The sequence below is a fragment of the Brassica oleracea genome, chromosome C5 (genome assembly GCF_000695525.1).
Source record: "Brassica oleracea var. oleracea cultivar TO1000 chromosome C5, BOL, whole genome shotgun sequence".
In the NCBI taxonomy this organism is placed as follows: domain Eukaryota; kingdom Viridiplantae; phylum Streptophyta; class Magnoliopsida; order Brassicales; family Brassicaceae; genus Brassica; species Brassica oleracea.
In genome coordinates this window covers 10,470,487-10,484,255 of record NC_027752.1, presented here as the reverse complement: position 1 = coordinate 10,484,255, position 13,769 = coordinate 10,470,487, and the positions used below count along the sequence as shown (strand labels likewise).

Here is a 13,769-nt window from a genome sequence, read left to right as displayed (position 1 = left end):
ATAAGTTCAACACTATAACCATAAAAGTATTGGAGCCATAAAAATTAATGATTCACCACGACGCTACAAAGAAAACCCATTATTTTGAAAAACTTTTTCCTAAGTGATAACCTCACAAAAATATCGATAACCACAAAGGTGAAAGGACACTTAAGTTTATTTGGGTCAGAAATTATTCTTTCACCACAATAATACAAAGAAACCTCATTAGTTTTTAACTATTGTTTCCGAAGTTATACTTGGAATAAAGATTTGTAATAAATAATATTGTATGAATAAAGATTTGTAATAAATAATATTTTTTCTAGCCTATTTAATCATATAGTTTTATCATTTAATTTTTAATATATCAATAGTTTAGCTTAGACCTGGACGTTCGGTGGGACGTTTGGTTTCGGTCCGGATGATTCGAATTTTCGGATTTTCGGTGTTATGCTCATAAGTAACATTCGGTTTTTACTAATTATCGGATCGGGTTCGGTTCGGTTCCTTCTGGGTTCGGTTCGGATCGGATTTAACCAATGTTTAAAATCGTACAAAAATATATTTTTAAAAACCTCGAAAATTGGCCAAAAAAATTTCAAAATATATAAATTATTTACAAATCTAATTAAAAATTAGTTAAACTATAACTAAAAAGTATTTAAAATAACAAATAAAACAAACTACAAAAATATTTTAAATACTCTAAAATATCTAAATCACCTTAATATATATAAAAACATTAACATATTTAACTAATTTCAGATATCTTCGGATCCTAATTCGGGTTTCAGTTCGGTTCGGGTTATAACCAAAGTCCAAAGTAGTAAGTTCATAAGTCCCATTCAGATATTTTTGTAAAACAGTTCGGATTCGGTTTCGGTTTTTCCAGTTCGGGTTAAGGTTGGTACTTTGGGTTGAGTTAAAAACGCCGAGACCTAGTTTAGCAACAAAGAGCTACATGTAGTTTGTGTTTATCTAAAATAATTAAATTTTAACCATGAAAAATTCAGGCGCGGGCTACTTTACCGGATAAAAATTTTCTACAGCCACACATGGCTACCAATTTGTTCGTAGAGATGTGAAAATTAGAAAGTGAACCCCAAAATTTTCAACTCCCGGGTAATTTTCTAAATGTTTCCCAGGTATATTAGAGCCACGTGGTTTACTTAAGACCACCATTATCCCAGATTCTTAGTAGGGTTTTTAAAGAAAATTAGGCATTTAATTAAATGGAAACAAAATTAAATTCATATAACCGATCCTTAATTCATGGTTTTTGCAACCGATCACAAAGGAGATCCTTACCACACGTGTCAGCATATTGTGTTTTTGATTTTTTTTCTTTTTTCTTTTCTTTCTTTTTTCTTCTTATCGTCTTCATCTCTCTCCAATTCACCTCCATGTTTAGACAAGCTTCTCGCCTCCTCTACGACGGATCGCCGCCGGATCCTCGAAATCGGCGACGGCTCGTGCCTTTTCAACGGAAGTTCTGTCGACGGACGTTTGTAGAGTCTTGGAAGAAAGTCGCACCGAACATAGACCCGCCCCAGACTCCTTCTTCCTTCATGAAGCCTCATCCGTCGACTGCCTCTTCGATTCCGACGAAGCTCACCGTCAATTTCGTCTTCGATTCCGACGAAAGTTAAGGATTAGGAAACAGAGTTAGAAACTCCCAATAAATCTCAAAATCTTTGGATTTCTTAATTAAATTTCTTGATTCACTTTTATTATTAAACAACTCATTAAGAAACCGAAATGGAGTTATAGGGTTAATGATGCTCTAACTCTCAGCCAAGTGCTTTTTTGTCTATAAAGTAATACAAAACCTGATCTAGTTTACTCCGCCTCAGTAGAAATAGAAGTTTTACTCTGCCTCCATCTTTACATCTTCTCTGCTCTTCACTCTCAATTTCCTCTTCCTTTTACTCAGTCAAATCTTCTCTCTTTCTCTAACTCACTCGTTCTGAAATCTCTCGTCTTCTGTTTATAAGGTACATTTTCCCTCTTTTGATTTCCTTTAATAGTCGTTGATAGCAATTCTGAGTGTCTTAGGTTTCTGGTTGGCTTGTTATGTTTCGTTCTTATATATTCTCCATGGGTGTTCTATTCCCTGAATTTATTTCATCCCTTGTTGATTTGCAGATGAGAATATCCACGGGGCTTCTTCATCCGGGACTGCTACCCGAATGCGTCAAACTCGTCTACCTCCTGGAGCGACGAGACCAGCTACTTCATCTGCTTCTAGACATCCACTTCCTAGCTTGGCGGCAGTGATGAGTGCGCCAGAGAGACGTAACATGCCCCTTCTCCATCCACAAAGGCTCAATGGAGGTTTATGGTGAGTTCAGTGTTTTAGGTTGTAGTAGCTCTAAGTATAAGGCTGATTGTTGCTGTGGAACATTTGTTTTCTTCTGAGATTACATGACCACTTAATTTGATATTGGAAACAAAATGTTTCTCTGTTTTTTGTTTTGTTTTGTCATAGTAGGTTTATATGGTTGTGTCTTCTGGTTTAGGTTTACATTTGGTCTTAGCCTCTACTAACAAAACGTTTGCTAATTGCTAGAGATACCAATAAAAAAGTTGTTTGCTAAATTTTAAGTTCTATTTTGTTCTTCTTATGACTATTTATTTATTGATGCTAATTCATTATAATTATTTTTTTCTGTAATAAGTTTCGCATACATGATTGCATCCGGAAAGATGTAGTTGCAACATATCAATCAAACTTTTGGGGACCATGGTGGAACTACAATATGGTGCCACAAGAGAAAAAGGATGCATGGTGGACAAGTTTTGTGGTAGATTCTATGCTTTTTGCTATGGATTGTGATTGATAGTCATATAACCTCTGTTAATTTGTTACTTTCACTTGTGGTTTTCTTGTAGCAAAAATACTATTGGGATCCTCAACATCACAGTGAGGTTCGTTCTCACTGGGAAGAAATTCACCAAAACTCAATCAGAGACCTTGTGAGCATGAGGAGGAGATCAAAAGCAAAAAAAGAAGCCAGACTTCATTGGCCTAGCTGACTGGAACATGATGCTTGAGATTTGGGAGGAGGAGCCCCACCAAAAGAGGAGCACAACAAATTCAAAGAATGCCACTTCAAATCCAGATGGTTTAGGCACTCACCGTCATACTTCAGGATAAAAAAATCACACTCGTATTGCTTATGACATGGTTAGTAAGTTCTTATATTCAATCAGCTTTATTTTTATTTTTTTATTTTTAACATTTCTGATTTATTAACAGCTTTTACCTTTGTTTGTTGCTAGACGGTTGAGGCTGGTGGAGTAGCACCAGCATTAACTGAGTTAGTGCGTAAGACCCACACTTCAAGAGATGGCACCTGCATTGACAAACGAGCAGAAGCTTATGTGAAGGCAGCTGAAGCTCTTGCCTTGGAGCGATCACAAAGTTCCACAGAGACCGGTGAAACTGCCTCCGCACCCTCTAACCAGCAGCTCAATGCTCTGCTTATATTGAAGTAAGAAGCTCCTATTTTAACTTATATTCATCTTAATAGCATATTGCATTTGGTTTTGATATGATCATCCATGTAAGACTGTCTTTGTTATTCTAAACTCATGTGTCTTGTGTTCAATATACTTTCTTGTAGATGGCAACTAATACTAAAGGTAGAGTCTATGGGCTTGGTTCACTTCAGTATGTTGATGTTGAACCCAAGGAGTCTCCGGCAGCTTCTCTGCGTAGAAGCGTTGAAGTTGATGGACGATTGACCACTGTGGAGGGTGTTGTGACTGGGTTGAAACAAAGCATCGACTTGTTGTTGAAGATGAATGGAGTGGATCCTGTTACCCATCAACCTATTCCACGTGAGAGTGGTGCATCTGTTCCAAGTCCTCATTCTGATTCTAGCCAAGAACTTAACCAGCACTCTCCCACTCCTTAACACTTCAATCTATCCTAGGTGTATTTTGTGTTTCCTTGTGCAATATTAATCTCTAACATCCATAGATGTCTTTTGTAAACACATCATTAGGTGTCTATTGTAAACATCGTTAGATGTCTTTTGTAAAAACATCTTTAGATGTCTTTTGTTTAATTGAAGACCATCAATAGATGTCTTCTTTAACTTAAAACTGCAATGTTAATTTGAATGATTTGGCTAATTATGTTTTTATTTGTATAATTAATTATTGTTTTAAATTCGGCTTTTAAAAATTTAATAGAATAAAAATTTAAAATTTTATTATAGAAAATATGATAAATAAAGTTTTAAAATTATGAAACTATAACTACAAAATTTAGTTGTGGCTATTTGCATCCTAATATCTACAATTAAGTTTGTGGCTATCTATAGAAAAAAAGCTACAACTTAATTGGGGCTATTTGTTTCTACGGTCCATAACTAGTTTGTGGCAATTTGCAGAGATTTTCCATAATTTTTTTGTGGCTTTTTGTGGGTTAAATACTACAAACTGGTTGTGGCAATTTGTGGCTTTTGTTCCACAATTATGCTTGTAGCTATTAGAAGACATTTTCTACGGTTAAACACTGCGTCTTTTTGTGGCTACTTTATCCACGAAATCTGTTTCAAGCTATTTGTGGAAAATAGCAACAAATACTGTTTGTGGCCGTGTCACGGAAACTATTCTACAAATAGCTACAATTTTCCAATAGCCACGAGCCCATAGTTACGGATTTTCTTTGTGGCTATTTGTAGATAATGGCGAAATAGCCACAAATGTTAAGCAATAGCTACAAAAATTGTCGTGGCTATTTCCGATTTTTCTTGTAGTGATAAATAATTTTTTTTTAACATAATTATATATAATATATAAATATAATTTAATTTTAATAATTTTAAAATAAAAATGAAATCATAATTATTATTTATTATTTATTTTCCTTTGACTTAACAATATTTGATTTACTTTTCGGTTTAGTTAAGTAAAATAAATTAAAATAAACAATTTTCTCTATCATAAATTTATATATTTAAAACTATAGTTTTGAGTAGATTTTTATGTTTAAATTTACTACATCCATAAACTTTACTTATTTTGTTTATCTCAAAAAACAAATAATCATCACATAACAATTATTGTATAAAATTTAAATCTAAAACAAATTCAATAGATTAAAAACACGATTAATCATCCATATACATTTGGATCCAAATATAACTTAAATTTTAAAATTTAATCAAAATTGTCATATCTTATTTGTTAAAAACATATAATTGATTTTGATGAAAGTATAAATAATTATATGAGATTAGTTACTTCTTTTACAGTAGAAAAACTTCTATATTTACAGTTATATTATAGGGATTATGTTTAGAATTTTAAAAATTATTATAAAAATAATTAAAATTTATGGTATGTAGCCAGATTTTGTAATTATCTTATTTTAAGAAATTTACCAAAAAATCAAAATCTTTATCATTACATTTATACATATCATAATTAGAGAGGAGCTATATCATTTTTAACTAAACTAAGTTATCATTTTTCTTTCAAAATAAATGTGGTAATAACACATAAATAAAATTTAAAATCATTTTTCAAATAGTGTTTAGAAGATTTTGTCACTATCTATATATTAAATGAAAGATTATGCTCCTTCTAAAACTCTTGACCAGTAAAATACATTTAGCATTATATATAATGGTCTTCTCACTATATATATATAATTAATCCAAACAAATAAAAGACAAAACAGAACAAAGAGATTAGGAGATTACTATAAAAAATGGCTATCACCATAAAAAGTTTAGTGGCATTTGTTTTTATTGCCCTCTTAATTGTATTTTCCGTTCATTGTAGACCGACTACTGCAAGTATTCCAGGTATTTGTTTATTCTTTATTTTAGAAGTAAGAAAAGATTTAGTACTGTGTTTCATTTTAAAAAATAATATTTTATACTATTTTTAATGAGTAACTAGTCTACTACCTGCGGTAAATGCAGATTATATTTAAAAATAATCAGATAAAATTAAAATATTATTGAAGTTGAATCTATTATATGTTTGTTTGTATATAAACATTATAATTTATTATTGCAATTTTTATTAAATTAATAAATATTAGTACAAAAGATTATTTGTATAATTTTTGGTTTATTATATATTTTGTCAAAATTTTAGATTTTTACTGATAAAGTATTGGCATAAGCATTATACTCTTTATTATCCAATTAATAATTATTAAAAAGTATTTAGAATAACATTTAGATGATTCAAATGCACTTTGTCCAATGCTTTCATACAAAGTTTTTGGTAGATAAATTGTATTTAGGATATATACAAACTTAAAATGATTTAATATAAAACTTATTTCATTTAATAATATCACATGTTATATTTATATTCAAATATAAAATAAAAAAATTCAAACTTTTTAAAGAATAATATGTCACATTTAAAATATAATTAAATATGATTTATTATTCTTAATAAAAATCCTCACATATATATATATATTCTAAATATATATATACATATATATATTATAAATAAAAAATTATATATTATGTACTAATTAACATGGTATTTTTATATATGAGTACTTTACTGATTTACAAATCACTTTAGTAGATATACTTATAAGAGAAATGACAAAAAAAAATATTTATAAGAGTATATTATTTAGATTTCTATAGAATTTGTTGATTTTAAAAGTTGAAAGATTTGTTAAATTTGGAAAGAATTGTAGAGAAATTTGTATATTGTGAAAATCTATGAAAATAAAGTAATGTAATGATTCTAAGAATTCAAAGGAAACATGTAGTATTTTCAAAATCTTGTTTTGTGAGTTAAAATGTTAAGAATTCAACTCCTATAATACTTACTTTAATAGATTTGTAGAATCATTAAAATCTAAACTTTTTGAATAACAAATAATTTTGTATAGAATTATAGAATCATCTAACCAATAACACTAGATTTTAATGAGATGTGAGAATCTATAAACCACTAACACTAGACTTGAAAATTTTAAGACTCATATAAATCTAATTCTCACTAACACCCATTTATATACCATACTGATTCTATAGCATATTGGTACTGCTTTGTAATCAGCTCTGCCAATCAATAACTTATAAATATTTATTTTTGTATATTTAAATGGAAATTATGGAAATTGGATTTGTTATAAAGTATATGATGAATACTTCATGAAACTGTAATTTGTTGAGATTTCCATTTCTATAGTAGATTATGTAATTTTAAAATATTTTTATGGTAGCATATATAATAGATAATATAGTGAAAATTAAAATTTAAATTTATGTTTAGAAAAATATAATATGTGTTTAGTGCGAATAGTGGACTAATTATTCACTAAAAGCAGTTATTTCATGACTACCATTAAAATTATAATGATCCAGCTAATATATATATATATATATATATTAGCTGGATCATTATAATTTTAATGGTAGTCATGAAATAACTGCTTTTAGTGAATAATTAGTCCACTATTCGCACTAAACACATATTATATTTTTCTAAACATAAATTTAAATTTTAATATTATTGAAATAGAACCTATTGTATTTTGTGAGCATGTAGAATTTATAGTTTATTATTGCAAATAATTTTAAAATTATTGAAATAATTTTGGTATTATCAGATATTTTGTCAACATTTTAGTAAGTAGTAAACATTTATTGTTGAATATATCAATATAAAATTATGGAAATTTGATTTGTTAAAAAATCTATGATGAATATTTCTAAATCTGTAAATTGTTGAGATTTTCATTTATATAGTAGATTATGTAATTTTAAAATATATTGTGATAGCATATATAGTAGATAATATATTGAAAATCAAATAAGATTATGTTAAATATTAGAATATATAATTTAGTTTGACCAATCTAATTTTAATGGTAGTCCAAAACCAGTTTTGTTTTTTGAAAGATTTGTCCAAAATAGTTGATACGAAAAAGTATGATTAATAGATCATATATATGTAGGGAAATTATATATATATATATATATTGGGTCAGTAATATTTATATAATAAAACAGGTTATGGAGTAAAGCAGATGGATATACAATGTGTAAATGGAGGTATACGTCGTCTTGGAGGAGCAGGCGCCTGCCATTTTTATTGTAGAGATCATGGTTATTACTATGCCGTATGTACTACTGATGCAGATTGTTGCTGTAAGAAAGCAAATCCTATAATATGGCGAACTGAATAATTGTAAAGTAATTGTATAAATTTTTTATATACTAAATCGCAAGTCGCCTGGCGAATCAGAATCTGCCACATAATATGTGTACAATTGTTTTAAAAAATCCAACCAAAAACCTAGATAACACTTAGAAAAGAGAAAAAACATAAACCGTATTAACAGTTATCGAAACTGCCGAAAACTGCCGATGATCTAAGATCCACGATCCTTTTTCTTTGTCCACGATCTTATTCTTTTCATACTCATATATCTTTCAGATTTGATTCATAATTAGTAGAAACACTCCAAACCAATCATAACAAAAATATGCTTCTTCTTCGATTTCAAAACCTAACTCAAAACTGGAACCATATTGAATGTCATGAACCAGGGCAGAGTTCAATTTCTGAGTACATTGGATCTCCCAGAAATCCATATATCCCAGTGACGCTATCTTACTCTATACAGTTTTGCCGTCTTCGGCCGAGAACCATATTGCTTCCTTGGAATCGGTTTAAGGCCAAGAAGGCCGAGAATGAGTTGATATGGTGGATATGAATGATATGAATTGCTAGAGATTCATCTGAGTAAAGAGACTTCATGGTAAGACCCGCTACAAAGAGAGGGTGAGGAAGATAAAAAGCAGATGCAGATGTGGTAAAATCACATGAAGGCTTTTTTTGGTAAAAAATATCTCATGAAGGCCTTTTGACAAAAGGTAAAAGCTCTTCCATTAATTCACCGCTTTCAGATTGTTAAAGTGTATTCCTACTGTAAAATATAGCATGAAATAGATTGAAAATACTTTTGAAAATATGATAATGAATACTTTGACATTGTTACCCTATTATTTCAATGTTTCTGATTTTTATGTCATTTAGATTTAAAATGTACTAGGTAAGACCCGCGCTTTGCGCGGAGTGAGAATGTCGTAAATATAATTTAATTTACCTTTCAATAAAGTGTTAAATAGTTGAAAAATACAATTATAGACAACACTGATAATGTAATGTTCATTATAAAAAGTTCACTATACATGTTAACAAAAAAAGTTTAAAGTAATGTTAGACACAAATATAGAATCTGCACTATATTTTGCTGCGAACTTTTGATTATTAAGTCATATATGTGGCCATGCTTCTTTATGTTTCAAAAACATGGACAGATAAGCATTATACTTTCTAAGTAGTTGTGTAATTATTTTGGGACTGCGTATCTTAAAACTTACTGAAAGTATGTAAACAACTCATATAAAAACGATAACACATAAACTCTAGCTTGAAACTGTAATTTTTTGGGTTAAGAAAGTTGAAATGTTTTTCAAACCATGATTTATGTCACTCTAGCCTCGACCACATTAAAACTCACTCTAACCTCAACTAAAACCATCTCAATACTCTCTTCACTTGCAACAAATATTGTTTGTAGAGATTGATGATTTTCACTTTTATCTTCACATGGTTTTAAATGGCTTCAAATCAGACTGATCGCAGCCGCTGTCTATCTAGGTTTGGTAGAGAAAAAAAAATTTGTATGGAGGGAGAATATGAGTAAGACGGTCTCTAAACTTGGCTTATATAGAATGTATGAAGGAAACCTATAATTAATTCTTAAGATTTAGCGAATTAATACGTAGATATAGATTGTTAATGTGATTGTAGCCTGATTTGAGCAAGAGCTTTAATGTAGATTGATGCGTTTGAGCAAACTTACCAAAAATGTACGTTATGAGCGGGACCAATTTTGATTTGATGTGCACACGAAGTATCCTTTATACCGGTTTTGAGGCTGTGTTCATTATTATGGTTTTTGCCTTTGGTTAAGTTATCAACTCATAACCCGCAAATAATTTCAATTTGATATGTGTCAATCCATTAATATTGTAAGACAATTCTAATTTTTTTTTGTTTGGTTTAACGAAAATATTTAGCACCTAAGTAAAAAATAATAATTTCAATTCCTTGGTTTTCATTACTGCAAGGACAGTCTGAGTTATTCTTTTACCAAATTATGAATGTGATATATTGAGTTTTTTTTACTGAGTTCATGTGTTCTATAGAAATCAAACAATCGTAATTGTTAGTGTAATGTGGTTGAACCCGACCAGAAACTCATTGTTTGATAGTATGTGTTCAGATGAGAATGGTTTATTGGTCTTTTATGGTGTCATCATGTTCACTGATTTCAAAGTATGTAAAAGACACTTATACTTTCCATCTGTACAGGTGCTCTGTGTGTCTTCTCTTTTTAATTAGTTTTTGTAAAGCTTTTGTTTTTGTGCATGTCATATTCCTTTTACTTGCAGACAAATAGATTACGGTGATACGAAATTGTTACGATTAACTTAAACAAAAAATGATATTGAAGCATTATATATGGGACAACGTCTTGATTTATAATTATATGAGATAAAGACAACGGTAGGTTGAATGCAATGGCATATTCCGTAAATATTCTAGTAAAGAAAGGAGTTTTAATTATTGTGCCTGAGAAGGATTATGAGCTTGACACATAAGCAAAATGGCACAAATATAAATAAATTACAAAATAAAGGTTACTTTTTAAAATTGTTTCTCTATTAATAAGAAAGGGATAGTAGCATACATTAAGTAAGCAAAGATCATCTATTCTCAAGCTAATGAGAATATTAATTTCAGAACTTTTTTTTAGATCAACAACATGCAAACATTCATGTCTCATGAACTAATATATGTACTCAAAGCGCTAATCTAATTCAATGTAATTAGTTTGTATAAACATGTTAAACTGATTTTGTATGTTTGTAATTAGTCAATGATATGTGTGTTAACTTTTTATGTATTACTATTATCTTATATGTAATTTTTAATAACGTATATAACTAAAATTTTGTTTTATTTGTTAACAAAATATTACCGTGCGAATGCCCGGGTAAATACTAGTAAATCTATAAATATAAAATATCGATACAAGAATTTGAAAATAAAAACGTATTTGCAGAGGCGAGATACTATTTTCTTAATTATGTAAACGTCCTGTAGTGTGACGGTTTACGAGGTGTTCCAAAATCCAAGATTCAATTGTATGTGTTTTTGTTTTCCATCACTAAAAAACATAATGTATCAAACCTATTTTTTGTGTTGTACTTTCAAACACAAAATAAAAAAAAATAAAAATATGAGCATGTGAAGGATGAGTTGATTACTTTTCTGTGTATCAAATGAAAAGGAGGGTGAAGATTTAAAAATTGATTCTCACATTAATCATTTGACAAATACAAAGACTTATGTTACGAAGGAATCATAACTGATTTGTTTTGTGTACTTAATTGTCCATAATAATGATATTACTATCCTAAAATAAATATTCTTTTTACTCTGCCAATAAAATTCAAAATAGAATTTATAACAAAAGAATAATCTTTTGACTCGTAGGTATATTTATCAAATCCCGAAACCCGAAACTCGAGTTCGGTCCAAATATCTCCTTTTTATATTCTAATGTGGGACATGAGATATTTTGCGAATGTCATTTTAAGTTTTACAAGCAACCCACTTTGAACCTCCACTTTTCATTCAAACTAACTCCGGTTTTGACATGTGGTTACACTATTTCATAGTGCCTAACATTCGGTTATTCCATTTCATCAAAAACGAGTTCCAACAATCCCCCCCCCCACATGTCTAGAAATGACTCTATACACTAAACTATTCGACATCCTTGACTTCCTAGACAAGATTAGACAAGACTCAACTAATAAGTTTTGAGAATACAAACGAAAAATCTACTGCATGATGAGTTGGTAACAATTTTTCAGCCTTGAACCAATCATTGTTAATAGCTATCGGATTTACTCGGCCAGGTAGTGAACATGATGTCTTGAACCACCCGAGCTTTGATGTAAACCTAGACAATAACTATAACACAACTTCATTCTCTCACAGAACTAAGTTCTCTGTAGTGTTCGTTTTTGGAGTATAGTGTTTCTTTCATTATCCTAGAAGCGGCTGCATTTCACACTCACAAAGTGATTTGCCATAAATTTGTTAGATGAGTATCATGTACTACTTCGTCCACTTCCATGATCTATACTTCAGTTACACACAATTAAAAAAAACAAAACTTACCTTATATAGACATACACAATTTTGTTTCATCGTTCATTATATAACATGTAATATTGTGACTATGACTTTTACATTTTTAATTTATCCCTATAGATTAAAAGTTTTTTAGTCCATTCATTCTGCGTACAGCGCGGATTATCACCTAATAAAATGAATATTTGACATGTATAAGTGAGTAAATACTATGTCATCAATCTTCAAACGTAACTAGGATGAGACATGCGCTTTGAGGATGGGTTTATATGAACAATAGTTAACAAATATTGTATTAAAATATAAATTTTATATTTGAGGATGCAAAATATTTTTGGCCCTTATCAAATTGATTTGGTATTCAATTTTGTATGAACAAATATTTTATTTATTTATGGGCATGTCCAAACTTTATAAAAGAAATTGCAGGAATTAGATAAGTTTAAGTGAAGTTGTGATGTTCTGTTATGTGAAATGAATATATTATATATTATAGTTAATAAATTAGGGTTTCGTATGCCCTTAGTAGTAGAATATTAACGTTGATATTTGTATAAAGTCCTACAGTTCTTCCAGACACTTAATGTGATAAAGGTTTATGGTTAACTATAATTTATCAGCAGCCATCACATAAACCGTATATTTAGTTGTTAAATTTATGTGAAAACATAAATAATTAATAACAATTTCGTTTACATATTTGGCAACATAATATCAACAACCACTAATTGAAAGGATAGTATCAATGAGAATATAAGGACAAAATCACAGACTTGGTCACAAAATTTCAAATCAAATTAAACCATAAGATATTATAAATTAAATTTAACTTACCATATCAGTCTATCACAATATTTTTTAATAACATATTTCTAATTGTCTTGTAATAATTAGTAAAATTGACCATAAATTTATCCTTCTCGTACGGTTCTATGGAAATCAAATTGACCACAAACCGACTATAAATGATTACAAACCGAAAGTACACAGTGATTCACATTTTAGTTTAACATTCTTGAAATAAATTCGAAATACATACTAATTCATTTTAATATTGAAAGATTGAAGAAAGCTACATACACTAACCTTCTAATTAATAATCATACTTATTCTAAACATAAGAAAATCTTTTGCTCATAAAGATATAAGAAGGTTAGTGTATATAAACGTAGGAAAATTATTTTGCCCAATAAACGTAGGAAAATTATTTTGCCCAATAGAAGTAAACTCATATACACATAAGGATGCATAATAATACACATCCTTGTGGAGAATAACAAAAAAAGATAAACAATCGAAAAAAATAATATTTTTTAGGAATGAGATGACCGATAGAACAACTTAGAGAATATATATATTGGAGATAAAGCGAAAGATTTTTTTTTTTGAAAAAGAGTTTTTATTACTAATATATATTTTTACATATATATGCTGATATTAAAAGCCCAACTAAAATCCAAATGGACCTAATTTTACAGACCCAAGAAGAAAGCAAGCCCAAAAGAAGCTCAAAAACGGAGAAAACCCTAAGACTCCAAACTCCATAG

The 13,769-nt window shown here is 29.5% G+C and overlaps 1 long non-coding RNA gene across 1 annotated transcript; it reads left to right on the top strand.

Annotated features, from left to right (window-relative positions):
- Window positions 1–2,683: 2,683 nt before the first annotated feature.
- LOC106294110 lies at window positions 2,684–4,084 on the top strand. Its single transcript, XR_001260737.1, has 4 exons — window positions 2,684–2,786; window positions 2,875–3,169; window positions 3,265–3,476; window positions 3,609–4,084. It is a non-coding gene; the product is annotated as an uncharacterized LOC106294110 (long non-coding RNA).
- The last annotated feature ends 9,685 nt before the right edge of the window (window positions 4,085–13,769 follow it).